The sequence below is a fragment of the Hemicordylus capensis genome, chromosome 1 (assembly GCF_027244095.1).
Source record: "Hemicordylus capensis ecotype Gifberg chromosome 1, rHemCap1.1.pri, whole genome shotgun sequence".
Classification (NCBI taxonomy): Eukaryota; Metazoa; Chordata; class Lepidosauria; order Squamata; family Cordylidae; genus Hemicordylus; species Hemicordylus capensis.
This window is the reverse complement of record NC_069657.1, coordinates 154,657,542-154,683,222: the sequence shown is the minus strand read 5'-3', so window position 1 is coordinate 154,683,222 and position 25,681 is coordinate 154,657,542.

The following is a 25,681-nucleotide window of genomic DNA, read 5'->3' as shown; positions in this document are numbered from 1 at the left end:
GTCTCCATAGCTTCAAATGAATTTACTAGTTCTGTGTACTGTATCTGATTTCTAAATCTATAGGATAGTTAAGACTTACTCAAATGGGGGTATAGGCAAATGGCGTCCTGGGACAAATGCCAATGGGCCATGTTGTGGAAGGACCAATGCTGATGCCTACCCTCTCTGCTTGTCTGTCTTATTTTACATATCCCTTAATGCTGAAGAGCTCAAGATTCCCAGTTAGAGAGGAAAAATGTAAAGGGATCAGTGAGAGAAAGATGAGGCAGCTAATGAACGCCTAGTGTTTTTCTATCATTCTCCTCTCCTTCTTGTTCTGACCACCCTGGCTACCGCGGCATTACCAATCTAGAATTATGTGAAATCAAGACCTGTGTCTGATTCTACTTTGTTGCCCGAACTCTGAGTGAACTAAACTATGATGAGACAGGCAAGAATGGCTTGTCCTCTGTTTGAGGTTTTACAGCCTTGAGAGACACAAGGGATAAGCTCGCATTTTGTCTGCATCAGTACCTACAATGGTATTCTTTGTTCTGAGGTTTTACAACTCTAAAGAATGTCTGAGATAAGCTTGCATTTCCTCTTCCGCTCTTCACAACCTTTTTGCATTTTGGGACACTTAATCTGTGACTCGTTGTATCTACTGTCAGACAAACACTTTAGGTTGTTGCAGATTTGAACACACATATGCAATTAAGCAGATGTCTCTCACATATAGGATTTAGTATTTTCTCTTGACTTACTAACAATCCCTGGAGCCAGAGGCTCCCACATGTCTGTTTTCACAAAAGCCACAAATCTGCCAATTTCAGAGATGTGGATTTGTTTTGGGAATGTCAATAGAACAGCTCCTTCCTGGTAACAGCTAATGACAACAGAGGATGGAATTCAGACTGTTATCCTGGACTGAACTGATATCCTGAACTGATCAATAATTGACATGAGACAGGATCTAGAGGATAACAGTAATTGACACTTTTGAGATTCATGACATCTTGAATGAACTCTATGCCAGATCAAAATGACCAGCCTGTATAAAAGAAGCCACCTCAAACATGGACAGTCAGTAAGCTTTGTCCAACAAGCAGAGCTACTCACTCCTGAACTTATTGCTAAACCGCAAGGCTGAAGCAAAAGTTCTTCCTCAAATAGACAAGAAATTTCTGGTGATCCTACCACAGAGCTAGAGATCAGAATAATTTCTGTCTACCTCCAGCAATATCCAGCATGAATGCCTGAGGCCTGCCTGAACTCTGCTCCCAAGCATTGGACTCAAGCTACACACATTTGCTGTTCCTCGCTGGGATCTGGTAATTATGCTGCTTCTACAGCCTCAGTCCCCACTCTCCTTCCTCCTCTCTCTACTAACTCCTGACTCCCAGTCATTCTGTTCCTGAACGCCTTCCCTACCTTACCCTTCCTATTTCTGTCGATCTCTGATTTGTGTTAGGTTATAGAAATATTTAATACTGACCATAACATGCATCCACACACATATGATAGTTAGGAACACTGCTTTGTTATTACTAGGAGCTATGATTGATTGTTCCTATTTCTTGCTCAGTAAAAATTGATGTTTCCTTGATGCTGTGGCTCTGACAATCTTTTATACTCAATAAAGCCCATTGAATTATGTGAGAGTGTTTGGTTTTCTTCTAGCCTGAAACATACCTGGTCACCGTATAAAGAACTGGTCACTTTGTGACACTGGTGAAACAAGCCTAATTTCCTATGCTAGCTCCGGAGCATATCTAGTGTACAAATCAGGCTTGGCTCACAACATTCTCTTCTCACTTTGGCAAGGGAAAGGGAAGATGAAGAAACTACTGGGCTTCACTGACACACCTCTCCCTCTTTTGCTATGAGAAGAGGATTGGGGAGGAGGAGGATACAGGGAAAGCACTAGGCTTTCATTGCCTGCCTCATCTTTCTCACTGCCAATCACTTTCCTCACCTCATCTTTCTTTTGATTCAGTTAGAGATGTGGTGGTGGTGGTGGTGGTGGTGGCGGCGGCAGTAGCCGGGAAACACTGGACTTTCCCACTCTTTCTTTTCTCTGTGGTGAGAGGAAGAGGACGTGGAGAAAGTACCAGGCTGGAGTGTGTGGTGACCCTGCTGTTCCACCCTCCTTCTTTTCTTTCAGCTGCCACAGTTGGTGGAGGAAGGGAGGAGAGCAGCAGCACAGGTTCTGGGCCAGCTGTCTGGCACTTTCTCCTTCCCCCTTCCTCTCTTGCTACAAACTGTAGAGGACAATGTGGAAGGGATAACAGGAGCACCACACACCCCAGCTCTTCAGCATATTAACTCCCCACCTCTTCCATTGCCTGTCATTTCCTTTCACCTGAAAAGTGAGGTTCTAACAAAGGCAAGGGTACCCACACAGACCACTTTACCCAGATCTCTGTAGTACCTAGAGCTGGCATTGGCAGGATTATTTCCAAACTATAGGTACCACCTTCCATCCTTCTGATGGAAGCCCTCAGGCATGGTGGGCACAGACATGATGAATGCCTTGCTATTTTACCTAATTATAGTGTAAAATTTAAAACGGGAAACTAGCTCTCAGGATTCGCTCTCATTTAATCACATATTTACTCAGATCCACTTAAGACTAATTGAAGTGATGAATGTCAGAGGCTGAAATGCCATTTGTCATGAGTTAATGCAGTCCTCTTTGGGGGAGAGCAAACTAATGCAACAACCGGCTTGATTAGACAGAATTTGTTAGAATGTAAATAAATGAAGCTTGAGGAATAAATTGTCCCATAAATATATGCATGAAATTTTCCTAAAGTATCAAGGAGAAGAGCAGATTAGATAAATGGAGAATGTAGAAAACATGGCTGCTTCAGCCAGGGTTTTCCCCCTGTCACAATTAGTATATTGGCTCTACTTACAAATGTATAGAATTCAGATGTAGTGCTCTTAAATGTGACTGTTACTGCCAGAGCAGGGATATAACAGTAAAGAATTAGTTTAGCTTTTTCTTATGTTATGTTCTTTCCCCCAGAATGCATACCTAGTGGCACTTCTCTCTCTTCCTCAAAAACCATTTCTTCTGAGAAACCTTTGGCTTACAGTGCAATCCTGTACTCCACATGCTGGCTGGAGAGGATCAGGAGACCACACTCTACAATATATTGCAGTAAGACTTTACAGGAAGCCTGCAGTTTCTTTACTCTAAACTTATTTCCAAATCAGAGGTTTTGTTTTCCATCACTTTCCCCAGCATCATTTATTACTGTTATTACAGCATGTGTTATCTGAGCCAGTGCTGCATTTAATAATCATTCTAATAATTGTTGATAGAACTATCCCCATTTTGTTAAATCCTTTTTTCAAATACATTGTCATCATCATATTTTTGTGTTAATGAACTGTGGATTAATTTTGCAGTATATAAAGAAGGGTGGGGTGTATTTGTGTGTGTGTGTGTGTGTGTGTTTTGGTCTTGTACCTCCAGGCAGTCAGCTTTCTGGGGTGGTTCTGAGCTGTAGTGTTATGAGCAGGGGCATAGCATCCATTGCATGAATGGGTTCAAAGAACCTAGGGCGCCATGCCCCAGGGGCTGCACCTGGTGCCCCAGCCATGCGTGGCTCCCACGTGTGGCTTTTTCAGAAGTTTCAGCCAGCGCTGGGCTCCCAGCCTGGCCCGGAACGCCTCTCACTGCTTTTGCAAACAGGGAGAAGTCATCCCGGCCAGGCTGCAAATGCAGTGCTGGCTGAACTTTACTTCCGAACGAAGTGTGTGGCCCCATTTGCTAATGTGGCCACACCCTCTGTGCATGATGTCAGACACAGGGGACATGGCTGGGGTGGCCATGCATCCTCACTATGCCACTGGAGAGGAGGAAGGTTTCTCTCTATGCACACTCTCTCAAAACGTTTCTAAAGACACATGATGCATTGTGCCATCCATACAGGGCACCAGGTGACCTTAATCCACAGCCACATTTCTGCAGTCTCTGTTTTAGCACCAGGCTTTGCTTAGAGAGTCACATGTTCCTGCACACAAGATAGCATGTGCTTGCACCCATTTTCAGTTGCCATAAGCCCTCCTCAGACCTTGTGTTGTACCAATGCTCAGGTGTCAGTACACTCGTACATGCTTTTGTGTGCATGTCTGTATCTGCATTCACTTTAAAAGTGAACCTGGGTACAGGTTCCTTGAATGTATGGCTCAGGCATGAAGCACACTGCCGGTGTATGACATAATGGATGAACAGGGCTACTCTTTGTCAGGGCAGGAGTGCAGGACAGCTGCTGGACTGGAAATGAGCCAAGGGGATCTATAATGTGCCTTTAGGACTTAGTAAAGCTCTTCTCATGATAGGTAAGAAGAGCTAGCAGGTGATCTGCAGGGAAGGAGGGTTTAGCTTACCTTGCCCACAGATGGGTTCTCTGGGCGAGTGGATCACCAGCCCAGATGAGAAGTGGCTTCCTGCGGGCTGCCTGCGGCTTGCCTGGCAGCTCCAGCGGTCAGGTGCAGGGAAGCGTCATTGTGTCTGCTGCCACTCTGCCCCCCAGAGCTCCAATAATGCACCATGTGAATGTGCGGTGCCTTACTGAGATCCCCACCACCACCGAGGGTGACTGCCACAGCTGCAAGCGGGTGCAGCAGACACACAATCCAAAAAATGAGGTCCCTTAACCTCATTTAAGCAGGAGGTTACTTAGGCGGGTTTGCCGCCATGTAGCCACTGGGATTGTCCATGATCCTGGTGGTTCACAAGAGCGTGAAAAACCAGGCTAGGCTCCCTTAGCCTGGTTTTGGATGCTCATGTTCACATAGCCTCTGTATACTGCAAAGACAATCTCTTGTCTTGTTCTACATATGTCAAAGGCTATGAAATTATGTCTCATATCTGGTTTCCTTTCTTCTCAGGCAAAGCCTGTGTTTCACTCACAATAAGTCAAATCTCACCACCTGAAGGCATGAATCAGCTTTACATCTCCTGCCTGGTGGAGAAAGGCATAACCTCATATCTAACCTAAAGACTTGAAATACAGAATCAAAAGAACCTATGTTTTCCCAAAAAGATCGCATGGCTTTGGATGATGTCAAGTTCTTTTTTTAAAAAAAAGAGTTTTAAAACATTCATACAATTTTCATTGTTTAAGGACGACCAGAACAGTGGAATGTGTTGTGCTTTTACTGTGAGATGGAATAAAGTTCTGCCAAGTCCAGGAAAAGGGATCCATATTTGCTGCTCTTCAAGGGGATCTCTGCAGAGCGGCTCCACTTTGAGTGTTCAGATGGTGTTTCCTGGCATGCATGGAATTGAGAGAGCAGAGCCACAGAGACCTGTAGGCTGTTTGCCTTGATGATATTTATTACACTGTTGTTGCAGAAAGATGAAACAGTTTTGGGCAATGGCTGCGAGGCAGCTTGTGGCTATTTTAATACTGTCTTTTTTATAGCTGAAAAGTTGCTGAAGGCTTTTACACAGGGCAAATATTGGCAGGGATGCTGAAATTAAGGAGAGAGTTGAGGGATGATAGTTTACAAGCACCCAAATAAACACAAAAGCCATGCAAAATGTTCCATGTTTCTCTTTCTAAGAGAAGTTACCTGGTTCTTCTCTTTCTAATTTTCTAGGGCAGCGGGTTGAAGATAAACAGATGTCACAATTTATCCTCCATTGCTTAGGGTCAACCAACAGTAGCTGCGACAATGAGGCCGGTCTCACGATCAAGGAGACCCGCCTCCATAGGGTTTGCGGGGAGAGCAGGGCAGCAGCCCTGGGCAGCTGGATCAGCCGCCCACAAGACTCCTGGCTCTGTTATGGAGCCGGTGGGGCCTGGGAGGATCGGGGGGCCACATGGCCCCCAGAAGCTCCAGTATGCCTTGTGTGAACATGCGGGGCATACTGGGGGGAACCCTGAGCTGGGAGGCTGCTTTTAAGCCTCCTGGTCGGAGATCTACTCATGAGTTGCTGCGGTGCGGAGCCATGCCACAGCAACTCACGAATAGAAAAACCGGTTTTGCAGAGTACTCGCTTGTGTGGGGCATGCTGGGAATTCCAGGGGCCAGGAGGCCCCAGAACCTGGCCACCCCAACCAGCTCTGTGACGGAGCCGGTAACTGTGTGGGTAGGCGGGCGATCCGGCCGCCTAGGGTGGGCTTTTAGGCTCTCCACACTGCTCATGTGGAGAGCCTTAGTATCTAATTAAAAGCCTGGGTGAACGAATGTATCTTGACTGCCTTTTAAAATGTTGCCAGAGATGGGGAGGCTCTTATTTCAGCAGGGAGGGCATTCCAAAACCTCCGGGCAGCAATGGAGAAGGCCTGTCCCTGAGTAGCCATCAGAAGAGCCAGTGGCAACTGCAGATGAACCTCTCTGGATGATCTGAATGGGCAGTGGGATTCATAGCGAAGAAGATGTTCTCTTTAAAACCCAGGGCCTAAGCTGTTAAGGGCTTTATAGGTTATAACTGGCACATTGAATTTTGCCGGGAAACTTCTCAGCAGCCAATGTAGCTCTTTCAGTACTGGAGTAAAGTGGTCTTTCTGAGATAATTCACAGACCAAACTGGCTACCACATTCTGTACCAACTGCAGTTTCCAGACTACATACAAAGGCAGCCCCACATAGAGCGCATTGCAGTAGTCAAGTCTGGACGTGACCAGCAGATGTACTACTGTTCTGAGATCACTTATCTAAAACAAATGGACACAGCTGGTGTATCAGCCAAACATTTACTTTCTTAGGTATGGATGGATCTCTCTGTATGTGCTCTGTCTGAACTTCATAGCTTCTTCTGATTTTCATTTTGCAATCTTAAGCTGAAAATTCCAAGATTTTTCCATAATCAAAAAAGAAAATGGCTGACATGACTGGTTGTTAGAGACTCACCAGGGCATCTGTGGAACTTGCAGGACAGCCCTTACGGTGCAGGATGACAGAGCTGCTGTTTCCGGGCAGCCACAAAACACTCCTTCCATTGTTTCCAATGGAAGAAGTGTTGCATGAAAGCAGTTTTAGGTCATTCTGCTGCACCTCTGATACACAACATCAGGGTTTCCTAACCTTGGGCCCCCAGATGTTGTTGGACTACAACTCCCAGAATCCTCAGCTGCAATGGCTTTTGCTTGGGGATTCTGGGAGTTGTAGTCCAACAACATCTGGGGGCCCAAGGTTAAGAAACCCTGCACTACACCATTGAGGCTGCCTTTCAGGTTGTACAGCAGCCCCACGGGGTCCCTAATGTCAATGGGAGGCTCCGTGTCATGGCTGCCAATGTATTTTTTCAAATACTTTCCAAGTCTATTCAGAGGTTTCCTACCCACACAGTGACAATACACTGCAAAGTATTTTCCTCCTTCATCTGAGGCCATAAACGGGGATGGATATCAGCTAGCATGGCCTTGCACTAAAGTGCTAAAAGAAGCAATTTCATGAGGACTCAGCAAGTTGGCCTTGGAGATAATTAAGTATTAAATGCACCTTAACATGACAGGAGCAGTTAAAACTTATTTATTTTGCCATATTTTATATTTCAGTATCTGCTTTTAATATTGTCTCCTGCTGATTTTCCTGGATCATATTACTGTTGTTTATGGGAGTTATAATTGTATTTTAATAATCTTGCTGATTTGTTGTTTTCTGTTTTAATGTGATCAGAGCTGCGTTGAGAATTAATTAGTAGCAAAGTGGCATATAAATGGAAACTACAATGGATTGACTTAACTGAAGGTAAAAGGCACCCCTGCCTCTCACATAAGACATAGCTGCTGAGGGGAAGTTTACCTTATGTAGAAATGCAGAAACATGCAGCATGGCTTACTTATTTGAGCCACCTATTGTTGCTGCTGCTGTTTTTACCAGTGGTTTTCCCTTGCATTCAATTCCCAAATAGAACAGCTCGGATGTATTAAGGGAGGATGCACAAATGTTACACCTCAGGTGTAACATCCAGAGTGGAAACTGATGCACCTTCCGCAACACTAGATGTATGTTGTGAGTCCTAAAAACCTCCACATCTCTCTTTAAGAGGGAATAAGTTTCCAGAACACTCATGAACTGGGGAATCTGTCAATGCAATTTAGGCGCCTTGCTCTCTGGCAAAGAGGGAAAATGGCTTGACTACCAAGCCAGAGGTTGCCGGTTCGAATCCCCGCTGGTGTGTTTCCCAGACTATATCGGGCAGTAGCAATATAGGAAGATGCTGAAAGGCATAATCTTATACTGCGTGGGAGATGGCAATGGTAAACCCCTCTTGTATTCTACCAAAGACAACCACAGGGCTCTGTGGTCGCCAGGAGTCGACATCGACTCAACGGTACACTTTACTTTACTCTCTGTAATCCCACTGTAGTCACTTGCCAGGAAAGGAAGTTGCCTTTCCACAGTGTTGATTACTGGAGGGTGATATTGTAGCTTTGACTTCCACAGGGGTAAAGTGAAAGAAGGAACCAATTGGGTCCCATTTGACCCTTTTAAGTTGTTGATCCTGGCCGGGTTTCTGAAACTGAGCAACTTGTTAGCCAGGCCTTGCCTGCCTGCCTGCCAGTACTACTGGCTGCCAAACTTAACAAAGAAATGCACCAGGTATGGCTATATACTGAATACCAGAAACAGCAAAAAGACAATGAGGCTATTCACATGTGCAGAGAAAACCAGGTTAAGAGAGCCCAGCCCGGCTTCCTCTGTACATGCGAACCACCAGGAACTGTACAGCTCCTGGTGGCTAACCTGCTTAATTGTCCCCGCCCCCGTTAAATGAGGTTAGTGGAGCGAATGCCCTGCTAACCGTGTTTTGAAGATTGCGTACCACTGTGCCTGGATTAAATCCTAACTCAGCTATGATGAACCTTATTTTGTGGCCTTTCTTGATTGTTTATGATGAGGATGCATACAATAGGAATGATGTATATTATCCTAAAGAAATCAAGTGATACATAATTTTTAAAAAATAAAATGGACTACATTTATTTCAGTTGAAATTCCACTTTAAGAATAATGGTTGTGCTAGCTTTTCATTTAATTATTGCTATTTGTTGTTTGTCACAGTTATATCTCACCCTTCCTTCAAAGAGTTTGGGGTGCCATTCAGGTTTCCACTCATGTTATCCTCACAACAACCCTTTGAGGTTGGTTAGGCTGAGAGATGTGAGTGGCCCAAGATCACTCAATAAGCCTGATAGCTAAGAAGGAATTTGAATCTCTGGCAAGAATTCTAGAATTCACAAGATTTCACGGGAATTCTGTGAGGCAGGTCACTATTCCCCCCCCCATTTTTTTTGGTGCCAATAATGAGAGATGGTGATGTTTCCAAAGCCACAAATCCTATAGAGCACCTGGATTTAAACCCAGTGTCAGGTCCAACTCTCTGAATCTACCACAGCAGCTTTCAGAACTGAAACAGAATCAAAACTGACTGAGGGCATTTGAATCCCTGCTTGAAACAAACCTGAAAACCTGCAAGTGGTTTTCTTATAATGATGGCAAATCACAAGGAATTTACTTCAGCTTGACTCTAATATGCATTCAAGATGCAAGCTGATATTCCTCATCTGTCTTGATGAGATGAATCTGCATCTGAGCCTGATGCTTTCATTTGATTAGTTTTTCTTAATGAGGGTGCAGCCAGCAGCGTATGATGTCTGAACTCACCTGTTTGCCAATCTAACCCTTCCCTCAAAAGTAGCTGTATTTTTAAAGTTTAGCCTAGCTAGAGTACATAATGAGATCATATTATTTGGGACTGTAAATGTTGAGGACATGCAAACATCATCCTCAGGCTTGTCTGCCTTTTATAATCTTACTTTGGATGATTTTTCCTTGCCTACATTTGTGAGTAAGAGGCACAGAGCACTTGGGATTTATGTCTGAATAAACATGCATAGAACTAGGCTGTTCATTGTAAGGTTTGCTATCCCAGCCTTTCCCTAGAGGTTATGGCATGTTAAGCATTACAAAGAAAAATTGGCAAACCACTTGGTTTAATCCTTAAATCTGTTTAGGAAACTGGGTTGAAGTTTCCTTGTACGTGCTCACTTCAATCATGGGTTGAACTCCAGGTATGCCACAAATTATTTGTGTGCAACAGTTTTAGTTGTTACTTCAGGATAGTCACTGGGAGATTTCTCTCAGCAGAAAGATGCCGTTGTTCAAAGGATAGGGGCCTTAAACTTTCTAATATACTAGTATCTTTCAGCCCGTTGAATTAACGGGTGCTAGTAGCCTTCTCCGCACTCCCCCTCCTCCCGCCCGGGCCCACCGCCTCCTCGGGCCGGGGCCGGCGCCATTCGAGGCCGCTGCCGCCTCGGCCGGCTTCCCCCACCGCCTCCTCGCTTTGCCCGGCCATCCGGCAGCGGCGGCCCCTTCTCCTCCCCCCGCCCGGCGTCGGCGGTGGCCGCTTCTCCTCGGCCCGCCACTTCTCCACCACCCGGCCAACATGGCAGCCAGCGCCTGCGTCCATGTCTCCCTCGCCGTGTTCTGCACACATACATCACGCATGCGCAGAACACCCAAAAAAGACACGGACACAGACACCAAGCATCTTATTATATAGGGTGCTCAGAGAGAAGACAGTTTGTATCCCTAGCACCAATGCCCTGCCTCTATTTGTGTGCAAGAATAATAGAAATCATAAATCCTCTACAAGCTGCTTTACTTGGAGAAATGCTGAGTCGATTCTCACGATTGCCCAAAAGCGGGCTAAGGGAGCCTAGCCCACTTTTGGGTGGTCATGTGCTGCAACGGGAGCCATGCAGCTCCCAGCAGCTAGCCCTCAAAAATACCCCTCCCCTAAGACGAGTTTAATGGAGCAAGTGCTCCGTTAACCATGTCTTTTTGCTCATGTGTTGCCACAGTGCATGGCGACACATGAGTAGACCTCCAGCCGGGAGGTTGCAAGCAGCCTCCTGGGCTTGGAGGTCTCTCCAGGATGCCCCATGCACTCGCTCAGGGCATCCTGGGACTTCCAGGGGATGCACAGCCCCCGATCCCCACAGCCTCCGCCAGCTCCGTGATGGAGCCAGCAGTCATGTGGGTGGCCACCCCAGCTGCCCAGGGCTGCCTTCTGATCATCTGCGAGGAGAGCAGGCTAACCCAGCAAACCCGCTTCCGGCGAGTCTCACTGATCGTGAGACTCGCCTCATTACGTTCTTCAGGTCTGCAGAGAAGCAGCCAGCCATTGGGTTCATAAAAGTTGCCCAAATCCCAGCAGCAGCCTTAGCTTTGTAAGTGACTGCAACAATGCGGCTGCTGCAAATAGTTCCTGAAAAACAGCAAACTACAAATGAATCTTCTAGTCTGGGATGCTTAACGAAACAAAATTGTTGTTGTTAAAGCTTTCCTTCTGGCAGTGATTGCTGGCAGCCAAGTACATTCAAAGTTGATTTTTAAAATAAATCTAGAGGAAAGATGCATGTTTGCATTGGTGGCGGAAACTGGCTTTATGTTCCTCCATAATTATGAAATGTATATAGATTGCATATAGACATCAACTCCTACAGTGTTGGTGAATTTTAATCTGATGCAGGGTAAGCTCTGCTTCCAACCCCCTCCCTGCAACACTGTAGCTCCTTAAAGATACAGGTGAAACTCGGAAAATTAGAATATCGTGCAAAAGTCCATTAATTTCAGTAATGCAAATTAAAAGGTGAAACTGATATATGAGACAGACGCATTACATGCAAAGCGAGATAAGTCAAGCCTTAATTTGTTATAATTGTGATGATCATGGCGTACAGCTCATGAAAACCCCAAATCCACAATCTCAGAAAATTAGAATATTACATGGAACCAAGAAGACAAGGATTGAAGAATAGAACAATATCGGACCTCTGAAAAGTATAAGCATGCATATGTATTCAGTACTTGGTTTGGGCCCCTTTTGCAGCAACTACTGCCTCAATGCGGCGTGGCATGGATGCTATCAGCCTGTGGCACTGATGAGGTATTATGGAAGACCAGGATACTTCATTAGCGGCCTTCAGCAATTCTGCATTGTTTGGTCTCATGTCTCTCATCCTTCTCTTGGCAATGCCCCATAGATTCTCTATGGGGTCAGGTCAGATGAGTTTGCTGGCCAATCAAGCACAGTACACTGTATACTTTTCAGAGGTCCGATATTGTTCTATTCTTCAATCCTTGTCTTCTTGGTTCCATGTAATATTCTAATTTTCTGGGATTGTGGATTTGGGGTTTTCATGAGCTGTACGCCATGATCATCACAATTATAACAAATTAAGGCTTGACTTATCTTGCTTTGCATGTAATGCGTCTGTCTCATATATCAGTTTCACCTTTTAATTTGCATTACTGAAATTAATGGACTTTTGCACAATATTCTAATTTTCCGAGTTTCACCTGTAAATGTCAGCATTGTATAGTGTTTAGAGTGTTGGACTAGGGCCGGGAAGACCCGAGTTCAAATCCCCATTCAACCATGAAACTCACTGGGTGACTCTGGGCCAGTCAGGTATCTCTCAGCCTACCCTACCTCACAGGGTTGTTATGAGGATAAAAAAAAGCAAGTACACCACTCTAAGCTTCTTGCAGGAAAAGCGAGATATAAATGTAAATAAATAAATAAATGTGCCCCAAAAGCACTGATGAAGGCAAACTTTTGGTTTAAATAAAAGGCATGCACTTGCCATATTCATTCTGTAAAATGCTTATTTTGCATGTTTTAACAAAAAGTGAATCCATTTGTTTAAAACGGAAACATTGGACAGGAGGAGGGGCGTATGAAAGAAGGCTTTGGGACTCTGACATGGGCCAACCAATCTGCATAGCTAATTTCTGCTGGAAACTGGAAGAACCAGTTCTGCCTGGCCTTTATGATCTGAGGAAGGTTATATATCTGGCCCAAAGGGGTGAATGCAGATCTGCAGTGGGCTCACCACATATGTATACATGCATCCATACAGTCCACGATTCAAACACAAGCAGGAGCTATATGCATCCTCTTCAATGCTGGGGGATTATCTATATTTATATTCTCATTTTTACATGCACAAACCATTCCCCCACACAAAATAGAGAGGGTTTGTGTTAAGCTCCATGTGTATGTGAGAACTTCTGATGGCTACTGGAGCAGAGGTTTCTATCTACTCAAAAACATAATTCTTTAAAGGATGGCTTTAAAATTATAGGCATTGCAGACCTGATTGTACTGTTTTGTGCCCCAGAAATGGTTGCTTACCACAGTTTCAGGAGGGAAGCTCAGGAGATGGAGAAAGATGCATGTTTGCCATGGAGGCAGAACTTGAGACTAGAAGGTGAGGAACTGGAGGGGACAATGCCACTTTTGCACCAGAGGCCTATCTGAGTGTATATCCTATCTCTTTAGGGGCTGAACAGTCCTAGGCCCAGCTGGACCAATAAAACAGTCCTCAGAAAGGAAGATAGGAAGCTGCCATATACTGAGTCAGACCATTGGTCCATCTAGCTCAGTATTGCCTACACAGACTGGCAGCAGCTTCTCCAAGATTGCAGGCAGGAATCTCTCTCAGCCCCATCTTGGAGATGCCAGGGAGGGAACCTGAAACCTTCTGCTCTCCCAGAGTGGCTCCATCCCCCTAAGGGGAATATCTTACAGTGCTCACACTTCTAGTCTCCTATTTATATGCAACCAGGGCCAACCCTGCTTAGCTAAGGGGACAAGTCATGCTTGCTACCACAAGACCAGCTCTCCTCTCCTCAGATACATTTTACTTGTTATTTCACCAATCTAATTTTATTGCTCTAGTTTTTTCCAGTGAATTTTCAGCAATAGATAGTTGAGTTATTAGGAAAAATCTAGCCTGTGCTGCTGTATTTGCATAATCAATAGGTATCACTATACAAGGCTATGTATTATGGTATGGGTGTCATCCCCAGTCCCTATTACACTTTCTAGAGCACTCCCTGAATGGTGTGACTTAAGATAGCAATAATGCTGTATCGTAGCACAGCTAGTCATGGGTCTTCCTACAGTGTGTGAAGTGGATGCTTTTATCCCCCAAGTGGCCAGTTGCTAAGTTAATGGGTGTTCCAAGCTGTTAGAAGTAAAAGCAGAAGGGAGTGATAAAAGCAGAATTCATCACCAGCCTGAGGAAAGCATTTCAAACTGTAATGTGGTATAGATTTTCCTTTTGTTTTCCACCCAACACAGAGGCAAACGGGCTGTGCAATGTGGCTTCATAGCAGGGACAATTCACTGAAGCAAAATGGTGATATTCGTTTGAGAGGAATGTAGCATCAGCTTCTGAGTTAAGTTGCTGCAGGCTGCTATGATCCATTGCTGAGTATCACCATACAGGGAGAGCAAGGGCGGCTCCCCCATGAGGCAAGATGAGATGATGGCCTCAGGCAGCAGCAAGTGCACCATGGGACAGAAGGGGTGGATGCCCCTCCCGCTCCACTGTGCTGGAGACACTCTCCTGCCCGCTGCTGCCACTGCCCCAGCCTCCTCTCTGCCCTCCATGTATTTCCCTCCTTGTCAGTCCCACTCCTGTGCCTGGAGTGCTAATGTCTCCCTGCCCTGTCCAACAACCACCGCCCCTCTTTCCCCTGGCTGGCCTTGCTTCATTGTTGCTGGTTGTTCCAAAGGCACTGAAATGAAGTGAGGCCAGCCAGTGGGCAGAGGGGCAGTAGTGAAGGCAGAATGCATCAAAAGTGAGGCCAATGCAAAGGGAAGAGGAGTGGCATTTGGGCTGGCTGAAGCACGGGGTGGAGCTGGTGAGGATATGGGGTGACATCAGATGCAGGGCCAGAGAGGGAGGCAGGGCAGCATGTTGCCTTCACCTCTAGCAGTGAAAGCCAATGAGATGGTCTTGCGGGAGAGGAACCTTCACCTTTGACTGGAGGGTATTTGTGAGGTGGCCGTGGAGGGATGAGAGCCATTAGTTCAACACCATGCAGGCATGTACGTGCAGAAGCACCAGGAAAGTTGAGCATGGAATGCTGACCTTGTGGCCCAAGACTACATGGGGCACTTCTAGCTATTCGACTGCCATGTTTCATGCTTCTGCCATGGCCCTGTGAGACCCTCCCATAAAGGATCTGGGTCCTTCTGCCCCAGACAGCAATTCTCAACAATTCTCTTGGTGTTCTCTGTTAACCACTTCAGAAATTGCTACTGGAACAGGATACGTCTGGAGTGGGCCATAGAAAGGTGTGTTTTTTCCCACCCTGCACTAGTAGCACCATTGCAAAGTGGCGTGAATACAAGACTGATTCCCCCCCCCCGGGTGTGCTATGTAGTGTGCCTGTAACCACTGCACTGATGCCAAACTGCATAGGATCACACTGCAAGCCACATGGACATGCTAATTTGCCCTACATGTCACCCTGCAGCCTCGCACCATTGCATGTCTAACATTAACTGAGATGCCTCAATGCCACCAGGTCTAGTGAAAAATCTTCACTTGATGTGCCTTTTGTACATATGCGGCTCACTCAGGCTTGTCTGCCATTTGTTGTGACCCATCTAGCTGGATTGTGCTGATTTGCATTTGCTTTCCCTTGGGGGCTGCCTCCATGCTAATCTATAGTAATGCAGGCTGTAGGAATCGAATCATCACACCATGACCCCACAGATCTTTTCGCTTCTGCTTCTTTGCTTTGCCTCTGCATAGTCAATCTTCGGTACTGACAAAAAAAAAAGTTTCTGCGGTGGGAAGATAAGCAAAGTGGCTAGATCTATTTATTCTCGCATGCCTTGCCTGCAGACAGCAATGAATACCAGTTCCTTACATGAGAGGCACAGGGAAACCTATGAGTTGCAGGCATAGCAGCTGGCAAGACAGGAACCAAGTGGAGTGGGAGGAGAACAAATTAAACAACAGATGAGGAAAGCTAGAAGGTTAGACTCTGGAAATAAGACTGATACAAAAAGCTCTAGAGGCTGGCAATGTGGACAAATGAAGCATTACAGTACAAGCCCATTCATCTGAGTGAGATGGGCATAACCAGCTATATATTTTGAATAATAATAGCTATGGATAAATGTAACAGTCTAAAAATGTCATTATTCCAGTTACCACATGTGAAGGCCCTCTATATATCTTGTGCACAGCAGTCTGCAAGCAAGCCCACTTCTAGGATACCCTAATCTAGTGATTCAGCTTAATGCTTCTCATGGTTTCAGCTCCAAGGTGAAGCACAACTTCTAACTTCACTTCAGGTTCCAAGAATGGCAGAGTTTGGCCACATCTGCATATAACATGAAACCGCAGTTAAATGGGGCATAGGTTGGAGTTTGTGTACATCCGAATGCGTGAAACCATGGTTTTGCAGCAAAAGAAAACTGCGGTTTCCCTCGCCATCCAATTTGAACTTTCACTTTGTAGTGAGGTTTGGGGGCAGCAACCTGAATTTGTGGGGGAGCAGTGTTATGTCCACACACAGACACTGCCATAACTACGGTTTTGTGCAGCCCAGACCAGGATCATGCCTGCTCCATGCTTGTGGCACTTCTTGCTGGCCAAGCACTTTCCCCACCCCCACCCCACCCCGGTCTGCAATCTACTCAAGCTGTTGCCTGGCCACATCCCATCCCATCCCAAGCTTGCAAGACTGTCAAATGGAAAAGTCACATAGGGGCATGCCCTCTTCCTACTTTGTCCCTTGTCTCCCCCTCCCCCAGCAATCAGGAGAGACAGGGGAAGAGATGGCAAAGCAGGCACTATATGCTTTGCTCTCGGAAAATGAAGCGATAAAATATGTTCAAAAGCACATGCAGTCATGTTGGCACCATAAAAAGGGCAACACGATTAGATCACTGGGAAGGTAGCATACAGCAGGGCAGTGATACCTGGAGTCGGGTTTTAAAGGCAGCTCAACCCATGAATTCATGATTGGCTCAGGTCTGTCTTTTGAACAATGATGTTGGGGAAGGGGGGCCCAGCACCTTCGCCTTGGGTTAATGTCTTCAGTCCCTAGACTTGCTCATGAGAAGAATCATCCAGCTGGAGCAGCATTGACTCAAGTGGCAAGGGAGATTCCTCTTCTGTGATTGTGCAAAATTTCTATCATTAACCAGAGACAACAGGGCCCCCAAACAAGTGGGGGGGGATTGTTGGATGGATCAACTCATGAGAGTGCAGTCCAATGGAGGACCAAAGGTTTTTGAGCCTCTGGTCTTCCCCAGTGGACTGGCCCATTCATGGAGCACTTTGCCAGGGTGAGAGCAAGAGCATCCTTGGCCACAGAGGGCCAGGCCCCAGGATCCTTGGTCCTCCCTCAGATACATATCCCCTCCTAGGGAATCATCATGTTTGCTTCCCAGAGCAACAGAATAATAGTGCCCCTCAGCATATCTCCACTGTCAGTGCAACTGCTGTCAGAAGAAGGGCTTAACTGCCATTTAAAGGGATTTAAATGCCCTTTCCCTGCTGGAGCGGGTGGTTCATTCTGAAAAGACACAATTGCGCTCATCATGACCTCTTGAAGACCGCTGCTGCCCTGCAGACATTCTGACGCCTTGCCCATAGTCTGGTGATGCAAACACTATGGAGCTTGCTGGGATGCAGACTCAGCAGACCAAGAAGAAGGTGCTCCCCTGCCCTGACACCAGAGGCTGGATGAATGTCTGCAATGCAATTCATGGTTAGAAACGTTAAGTGTGGATTTGGCAACCTCTGGTTTCATGTTATGTGCGAATGCAGCCATTGAGTGCAGGAGCAGGCACTTGGCTGGGAGCGTTTCTGACGGAGTACTGCGCAGAATATCTGATAGCAGCCCCACATTCAGAAATCAGCAAGAATTGCCAATACTTTGTATCAATTATTATATTTTAGATCTATTATATTTTAGTTCTGGGGTTTACTGGGGGGGGTATTAAAGTGAAGGAGCTGCAAATGTGAGAAACCTATACTTGAGATTTCTAGGGTCCAGAATTCAGTTTTAGATAAAAATGGCTTAGAGTAGAGCAGTTTATAAAGATGAACAATTCAAGGTCTTCCAGAGGCAGGGAAGCTTGTAGTCTGTGGTTTTATTGATAGGTCAGGTGAGCTACAGAGGGGAGTCAGCAGTATTTTGTTGGAGGTACCAGCCACCTAATGGCACAGTGGGGAAATGACTTGATTAGCAAGCCAGAGGTTGCCAGTTTGATCCCTGCTGGTATGTTTCTCCAGACTGTAGGAAACACCTATATTGAACAGCAATGATATAGGAAGATGCTGAAAGGCATCATCTCATACTGCATGGGAGGAGGAATGGTAAACCCCTCCTATAGATAAAGATAACCACAAGGCTCTGTGGTTGCCAGAAGTAGACACCGACTCGACGGCACAACTTTACCATTACCAGATCAAAAATCTCTGTTATGCCAAATTCAATTAAATGGGTAGAAGTTGCTCAGCTTGGGGCCAGGGTTCCTGTCGGACCGGATTCACCCATATGAACCTGCCAGGGCTCCCTGCTCAGCATCTCAGGCCCTGCTCATGGCCCTGACACTAACAGAGATTCAATTGGTGGGGACTAGAGACAGGGCCTTTTCAGTTGTGGCCCCTCGGCTTTGGAACACCCTCCCTGAAGAGCTTTGCCATGCAATCTCTCTCAGCTGTTTTTTTAAGAAACAACTAAAAACACATCTTTTTAAAGAGGCTTTTAAATGTTTCACCTGTTGTGTATATCTCGTAGGTTCTTTATTTTTTATTTTTTATAATTCTTAGTTTTTAGCTTTAATTTGGAATTTTTAGTTTTTAGTTTTTATAACTCTTAGTTTTTAGCTTTATTTTGGAATTTTAAAAGCTAATTTTGATTGTGGTTTTAGCTTTGATTTTTAACTTGTTTAATTTGGTTAATTTTATTAGTCTGATTTTATATTGTACCAGTTTTATAAATGTTGTGAGCTGCCCTGAGCAGTAATGTACTGGAGGGGTGAGAAATAAATGTTTTAAATAAATAATAAAAATAAAATAAATAAATTGCATTTAAAGGAATGGTCAATCAGTCTATTGGGACTTTTGCTGTTGTTCCAGAACCTTCCTAACTCCAAATGTTTTAGCCTCATTTAGAATGTAGGAGTACTGTGTGGGATATCCTCTTTCCCTCTATTCTCTACACAGATCACTTGTTACATGATCTACTTGTCTAGCCCAAGATGGAGGCTGACTCTTCTGGCACCCATTTAATTTATGCAACAGTCTTGCTCTTTGTGGTGGCTAAATTCCAGAATGGAAGGCGGACTGCTTGGCAATAGCTGGAACCTGCTGCCTCAGCTCTGAGTGATCCACAGTTTGAATTATCCACACATCGAATGTCTGGAAAAGGTTTGTTTCATGCCCTTTTGGAGCTCAACAGATTGTGAGAGGGACTGTAGGCAGATGTCAGCTATGCTGACTAACTATCATCACTGAGAAGCATCAGAGAAGTATGGATTGGTAGCACTCAACTAACCAGTGTCCTCAAGGGGGTTTACAAAAAGAACATTGAAAACAAAATCTAAAACAATTGAAATAGCCAATAAGAACAATTAAAACAGAATGTACATCTAAAACAATTAAAACATTCAGCCAGCAGCAGTTACAAATAAAAAGCTTGCTGGAAGAAGGCTTTCATCAGGTGCCTAAATGAATACAAGGAAGTTTCCAGGCAAACGTGTGTAGGGAGGGTTTTCCATTGTGGGTGGTGGTTCTGAGGAAAGACTCTGAAAAGGATTTTAAAGAATGGGCAGGAACAGAAAAGGCTCGCCTTCAGGTAGACTAGTATGGTCCTAAGCTACTTAGGCTTTAAAGGTTAACACCGATATTTTGAATTTGGCCCAGAAATGGTACTGAAACTTGTTTTTTTCTCAGGAGGATGGATGCCAAAGACTAATCTCAGGTCATTTTTGGTCCATCACTGGGCTCTGCTCAGTATGAATTTCCTTTCTTTTTTTCAAGGGTTGGTAGTCTCGTGATACCACAGACCCTGCCTCGTGTCATCACCAAGCTCTTCCTCAGGAATCTCAGGACTTTAGATAAATCCAACATGGCAAGCTTAATAGCAGCGACAAGCTAATTTATCCTTACGTCTATTCCTCATCGCAAGTAAGTAACTGAGGGAGTAAACAATAACTTTGGAAAAAATTCAAAAAAGAATCAACAGGAGTCAGGAGAACCTAGGCAAGAAGATGACGAGCTCTTTCTCATATTCAGTGAGAAAGACCTTGATAGGAAACAAGGAGGAAGCCTTGAAAAGCTTACCTCCCCGCAAATTATCCTTACTTGTGGTCTGGGTGCAGAGATCGGGCACCCAGATGTGCAGCTGCCTCCTTGAGCAATGCGGAGGGACGGGTGCTGGGACACGTTACCCAAGTCCCCAGAACTCCCATAATGCACCACACAAGTGAAATAAATACTCAGTAGGTTATAGGAATACTTCAAAAAGCACCTCAGATGTTGTTGGGGTGGCACACTTTAAAAATTGTGGTTACCCAGTTGCAAAGAACAGGGATGTAGGAAAATACAAAAACATCTTTAAAAGCTTGTGGACAGATGATCCTAGAACACTATCAGGGATTTACAAAGCTCACACCAAAAAAATATAAGTTTCTAATGGAAAATCTGACTAACAAACTGTCCCCTGGGCTGAATCCCCTATTCCTTGAAAACTCATCAACCATCTGATGAGAATCAAGCTTCTTGCAACCCTGTCTCTCAAGGATCTGCAGAGGTTCTTCCATGAGATAAATCTCCAAGCTAACTTTTGACGATGTGTAAGCAAACCTCCACTGCACGTCACTAAGCCTTTCCGCCTGTCCTTCTCTCACCTCCAGCCTAGCTTCTTTCTAACAAAGGGACCCTTCTCTTCCTACTCATGGCTCTCTAGGTTCTATCTACCTAGCATGTTTATTGGCTGACCCTTGGAGTTCACCAGCCTGTCAGTCAGGACCAGTAGCACAGGGAGGCTGGCAGTGGCCCGTGTAGGCCGCTGTGGACCCCTGGCCCCACCCCCCGCATCTGACATCAGACGCAGAGGCCCAGCTATCCATGCCACTGCATCTGATGGCAGATGCAGGGGCATGGTCTCCCTCCCAAATGGGGCTAAGCAGACCCATTTGGAAAGGAGATCGGCCCATGCTGTGTTGGGCAGTACAGGCCAGAAAGAGTCTCCCTGCCTTAAAGGCAGGAAGAACTGTTCCGGCCGCACTGCCAATGCAGCACAGGCCAATCTCTCTCCTAAATGGGGCCATATGGCCCCATTTGGGAGGGGAATGGATCAGCCCCACTGCGTTGGCAGTGATACCAGGAGCAGCAGGGAGAGTCACTCCGGCCATGCTGCCAATGCAGCGTGGGCCGATTTCAGTTCCAAACAGGGCTGCGCAGCTCCATTTGGGACCAAAATAACACGCCGCCCCCTCACATCTGACGTCAGATGCAGGGGGTGTATCTGGGGCTACGCTTGCAGCCCCTGATTGGTGGCGGCCCATGTTCTTTAAACCCATTCGCCCAATGGTGGCTCCACCCTTGGTCAGGACAGCGTTTACTTCCAGTTAACTCTTTAGGGGAGAGGAGGGGCTGATCACTACAAGTCTCAACATGACATAGCAATAATTTGCCTATATGCTTGTGAGAACATTTAGGGTTGTGATTCCCTGTTTCTTATACACAACATCCTATACCAGGAAACCTATACCAGTATTTCTGCCCTATACTAGGGAAGTTAGAGGAGTTAATATTAAACTGAGAAGTGAACATCAAATACTACCATCTGGCCCAGAAGGGGTATTTATGTGTTATCTTGCATGACAGGTGCTACTGTGACACCATATCATACAACTGCTAAGTTACAGTGCCCTCTGTAGGGGCTTTACCAAACACATCAAGATTTCTTTGATGGAAGTCAGATGTACTGAAAAACAATTTCTCAGTGCTACTGGCTTGGGAACAAGACAGCTCCCATTACAAGGTATGACATTGCTGCAAGCTCTTTAATAACATTGATTTTTTGTGAAGACAGTATGTGAGAGAATACGAGGGACTAGGGGCCATCCCAGGGGTCTTTGCACAGCACAGAAAAAAAGATTTGGATTGAGAGAACTGAGCTGTTTCTATCTCGTTTTCCTGTCCTCACTATTTGGTGCAGGGAGGGACGCAGAAAGGTTTTGCGTGTGAGGAGGAACTGAAAACACTAAGGCTATTCCCATGAGCAGCCTAACACAGGTTAGGGCAATCCAGCCTGGGTTAGGCTGCTCATGTGCAGTGCTAAGATTGGGGTCGATTCTGGTGCTGCCAGTGCCACCTCACCTAACCCGACTTTTTACCCCGGCCTTTAGAGAGGGTTAAGGTCATGAGCACTCCCTTAACCCCGGCGCTGGGGTCATGTGTATGCTCAGGCTGCATGCAGCTCATCACATAGTGCATCGTAGGATATCCAAAGGTTGGGACACAATGTCCCTAGCCTCCAGAGTTCTGTGCTGCCTCAAGCAGCATGGTTTGTGCAGGAGCGCAATCCACGTGTTCCTCTGGCAAGGGATGATCAACTGGGGGGAAGGTAAGTTTGGCACGGATTTCCCCACTTCCCGTTCCTGCCCACCTGGTCATGTGCATAGTCTTACAGAGCCTGACTTGGGGGGGGGGGTGGAATCGCTAAATGTTTTAACTTTTTGTTGTCATTTATTTTAACCAGTGTTTTAATTTGTCGTTTATTTGTTTTAACTAATGTTTTAACTTTTTGTTTTTGTTGTAAACTGCCCAGAGACGTAGGTTTTGGGCGGTATAAAAATATGTAAAATAATAAATGCACTGTGAATGCTTGTGTGGTGCATTCTGGGATTCCTGGAGGCCAGGCAGCATTTCCTTAGCCTCCAAAATGCCATGCTACTCACTGTAGCAGTGATCGTCTGCATGGGGGATGGATGATCCTGTGGGGGAAGGTAGGTGTACTCTTTCATTCCCCTCAGCCCTCCCTAGCTACCAGGGACTTCAGTCGTGTGCACGACCATATTAAATGAGAGAGTGGGGGAGAGAGGAGGAGAGAAACAAAGGAGGGAGGAGATGGGCAGAGAAGGAAAGAAAAGAAAACAGGTTAGGTCCATGTATTGCACTGGCTGTAACTTGTATCTTTTACACATGTGTGCATCTAGTTTGTGTGTCTAGGAAAGGGACAACACAATAAATTCTGGCAAATTACTCTTTGAAATGCAAGGACTTATTTGGATGCTAGGGAAACCCTTTCCCTCTGTATCCAACTCTGACCAGCTGGGGTAGCAGGCAGCTATCCATGTAAGAGAGTGGATCCAGATTAACAAACATCAAATCAATAAGCATGCATAACTTATGTTCAAGTCCAGATAGTGAAATGTCACTATAAATCACCCCAGAGCTCCGGCAAACAGAATCAGAGGCCAGAACCTTTCAAATTAAAGAAATGTGTTTTATCAAAATAAAATGACAGGTGTCAAAAGAGAGAGCAGTTTATATGTTTCCTGTTCTTGTCATCACACATGCGCAAAGCCAAGGGAGAGGAAAGGGGTGGGGGATAGCAACTAAATAAATTCCCTAAAGTTTACTATCCCATGTGCAGTGTTGGTGGGGTGGATTTGATCAGGGAGATCCACAGGTTCCTCACTGCTGCCAATGCAAAAGATGCTGCCAATGCAGGAGCTGAGGGTGCCAGATTGGCACTGATTTCCAGGAAGATAAGGCATTCCATGTGCCAATAGCCAGTCATTTGAGCACTGGGGTTCCAGGGCAGCCAGGTACAGGGATCAGCCCTTAGTGAGCCTATATATGGCATGGCCCAGCCTCTGTGATCGTGCTCCAAGTTCCAGTGATTTCACCCAAAGGATGTCAAGGATGGTCTTGTCCAGGGTAACCCACAAGCAAGCAACATGAAGAGTTACCCAAGGTGATGGTGTAAGTGTAGAGTTCAAGGATCCAGCTTGGGAGTCCAGGGGTTTGCTCAGGAAAGAGGACACCGCTTCTGGGATCACATGAGGGCAGGAATTTAAGTCACACATGGGCATGCAGCTGAGCCAGATTCCAGGGGTGTGCCTGGCAAATTTTGACATGAGGATCTTCTATCTGAAAAAAGCGCACATCTAGCAGCAGAGAGACTATTTGCAGGCACTTAGCTGGGAATTATCCCCTGACACTCCCCTGGACTCCCAAACACGGCTTCATGCTTCAGGGTAAATGTTGAGCAAAGCCACTTCGAACTACACTCATGGCATTGAGGGAAGCAGCCCCTCCCCTCTGCTCTCGGATTTTGTTTTGAAATTAGTTCACATGGCATGCTCTGTGTTTTCCATCTAGCCAATGGGGGGCAGGGGAGGGAGCTTCCTAAAGAGCAATAGCTCCATTTCAAAAGAGAACATCCCTCTTATCAAGCTAATGATTCTAGGTCAGTGCCTCTCCCTATTTGCTCTGGTGTTTTCAGAAAAAGTACCTTAATACTAGCATTTTAAAAATCGAAATACGTTGAGATAAGCTAGAATTCACATCACAATGCCGGATTTGTGTGTGCAAGAATCCAAGAATCTCATAGGGAATTCGGGGTAAGTTTGGCTGGTGTGTGAATGCACACACTCTCTTTGGAAGTAGATTTGGGTAGAAGCCCTATGAGTAAAGTCTCCTGGGCATTCCAGGGGAAAAAGTGATTCTGTGAATTATAGGGGCTAAAACAAGATACCCATAGGCAGGGGAAGTTTCTGAATAAAGGTGAGCAGCCAAGGATAACAGGAGAATATGATGTCATTTTTGGAGTTGACAAAGAATCACAAGAAGAGTCTTGATAAGATTTTTTAGTGGTGCAGTGAGTGCTTAAGCTTTGGACAACTTGTCCAAAGGAGTTCTAGCAACGTCTGAGAGAAATTTTTCATGGAGGGCTGCATAATTTAGACAAATTGGTCTTCTTTTTGAAAAGGTGGCCACTGTCTCTAGAATACTCTTAACCAGCTAGAAGTAGCTAACAAAAAAAGGTGATCCCTATTTCCATTCGCTTGGACAAGAAAATCATTGGCTGACATCCAGACTAAATTATTCCTGAGTAGTCCTATATAGCCCTTTGGAGTAACTTCTGAGTAGTACTATTGAGTAACTTAGTCTGCACTGTAATTTTATATTAGAGATCACATTTTAGTTAAATAAGTGCTTTACAAACATTGTAATGGAAGAAGGTGACAAAAAGTAATCTTGCCTGGCACCGTAGGGTATCTAGAATCAGCCTGTGATCCACCAATGTGTTTTAAACCCACAAAGCAAGAATTTACAGCAGGATCTCTTAATAGCTGACTATTTTTTGTTAGGTAATCTGCAGTATGACCCTATACTTATGGATATGAGTGCCTTCCTGGGTCAGATCAAGCATGAGCCCAAGAATCCCAGTAGGTCCACCAGAAATTGGTGATAATCTAGGAGTGGTCCATGGTTTATCTCCTGCCAGCTTCTGCTCTGGATGAACATTTCACAATGTAAAGTTCTATATTTTCATTCTCAGCTTGGCTGTTCATCATTCTTAAATGCTTGTTTGTTTTGTTTTGTTCTTGTAGTACTTAGTATAATTTGAGGTCAGCACAGTCCTTGCTCTCCTAAAGAATGCTGGATGCATCCTTTCCCTGAAAACATAATTAACATTGAGGAATCCTCTTGATTTTTTCCTAACCTTCCCATTCCCAAAAGGTTTCTAAAACTATGCATTTCTTGTATCAAAAGTGCAGCTTTCAGCCTTCCTGAGCAACTACAGATAAGAGAACACAACAGCATCCGTAGGCAAGAACTTTAATGCACAACACTCTGAGTAACTTTGTGTCTGCCTT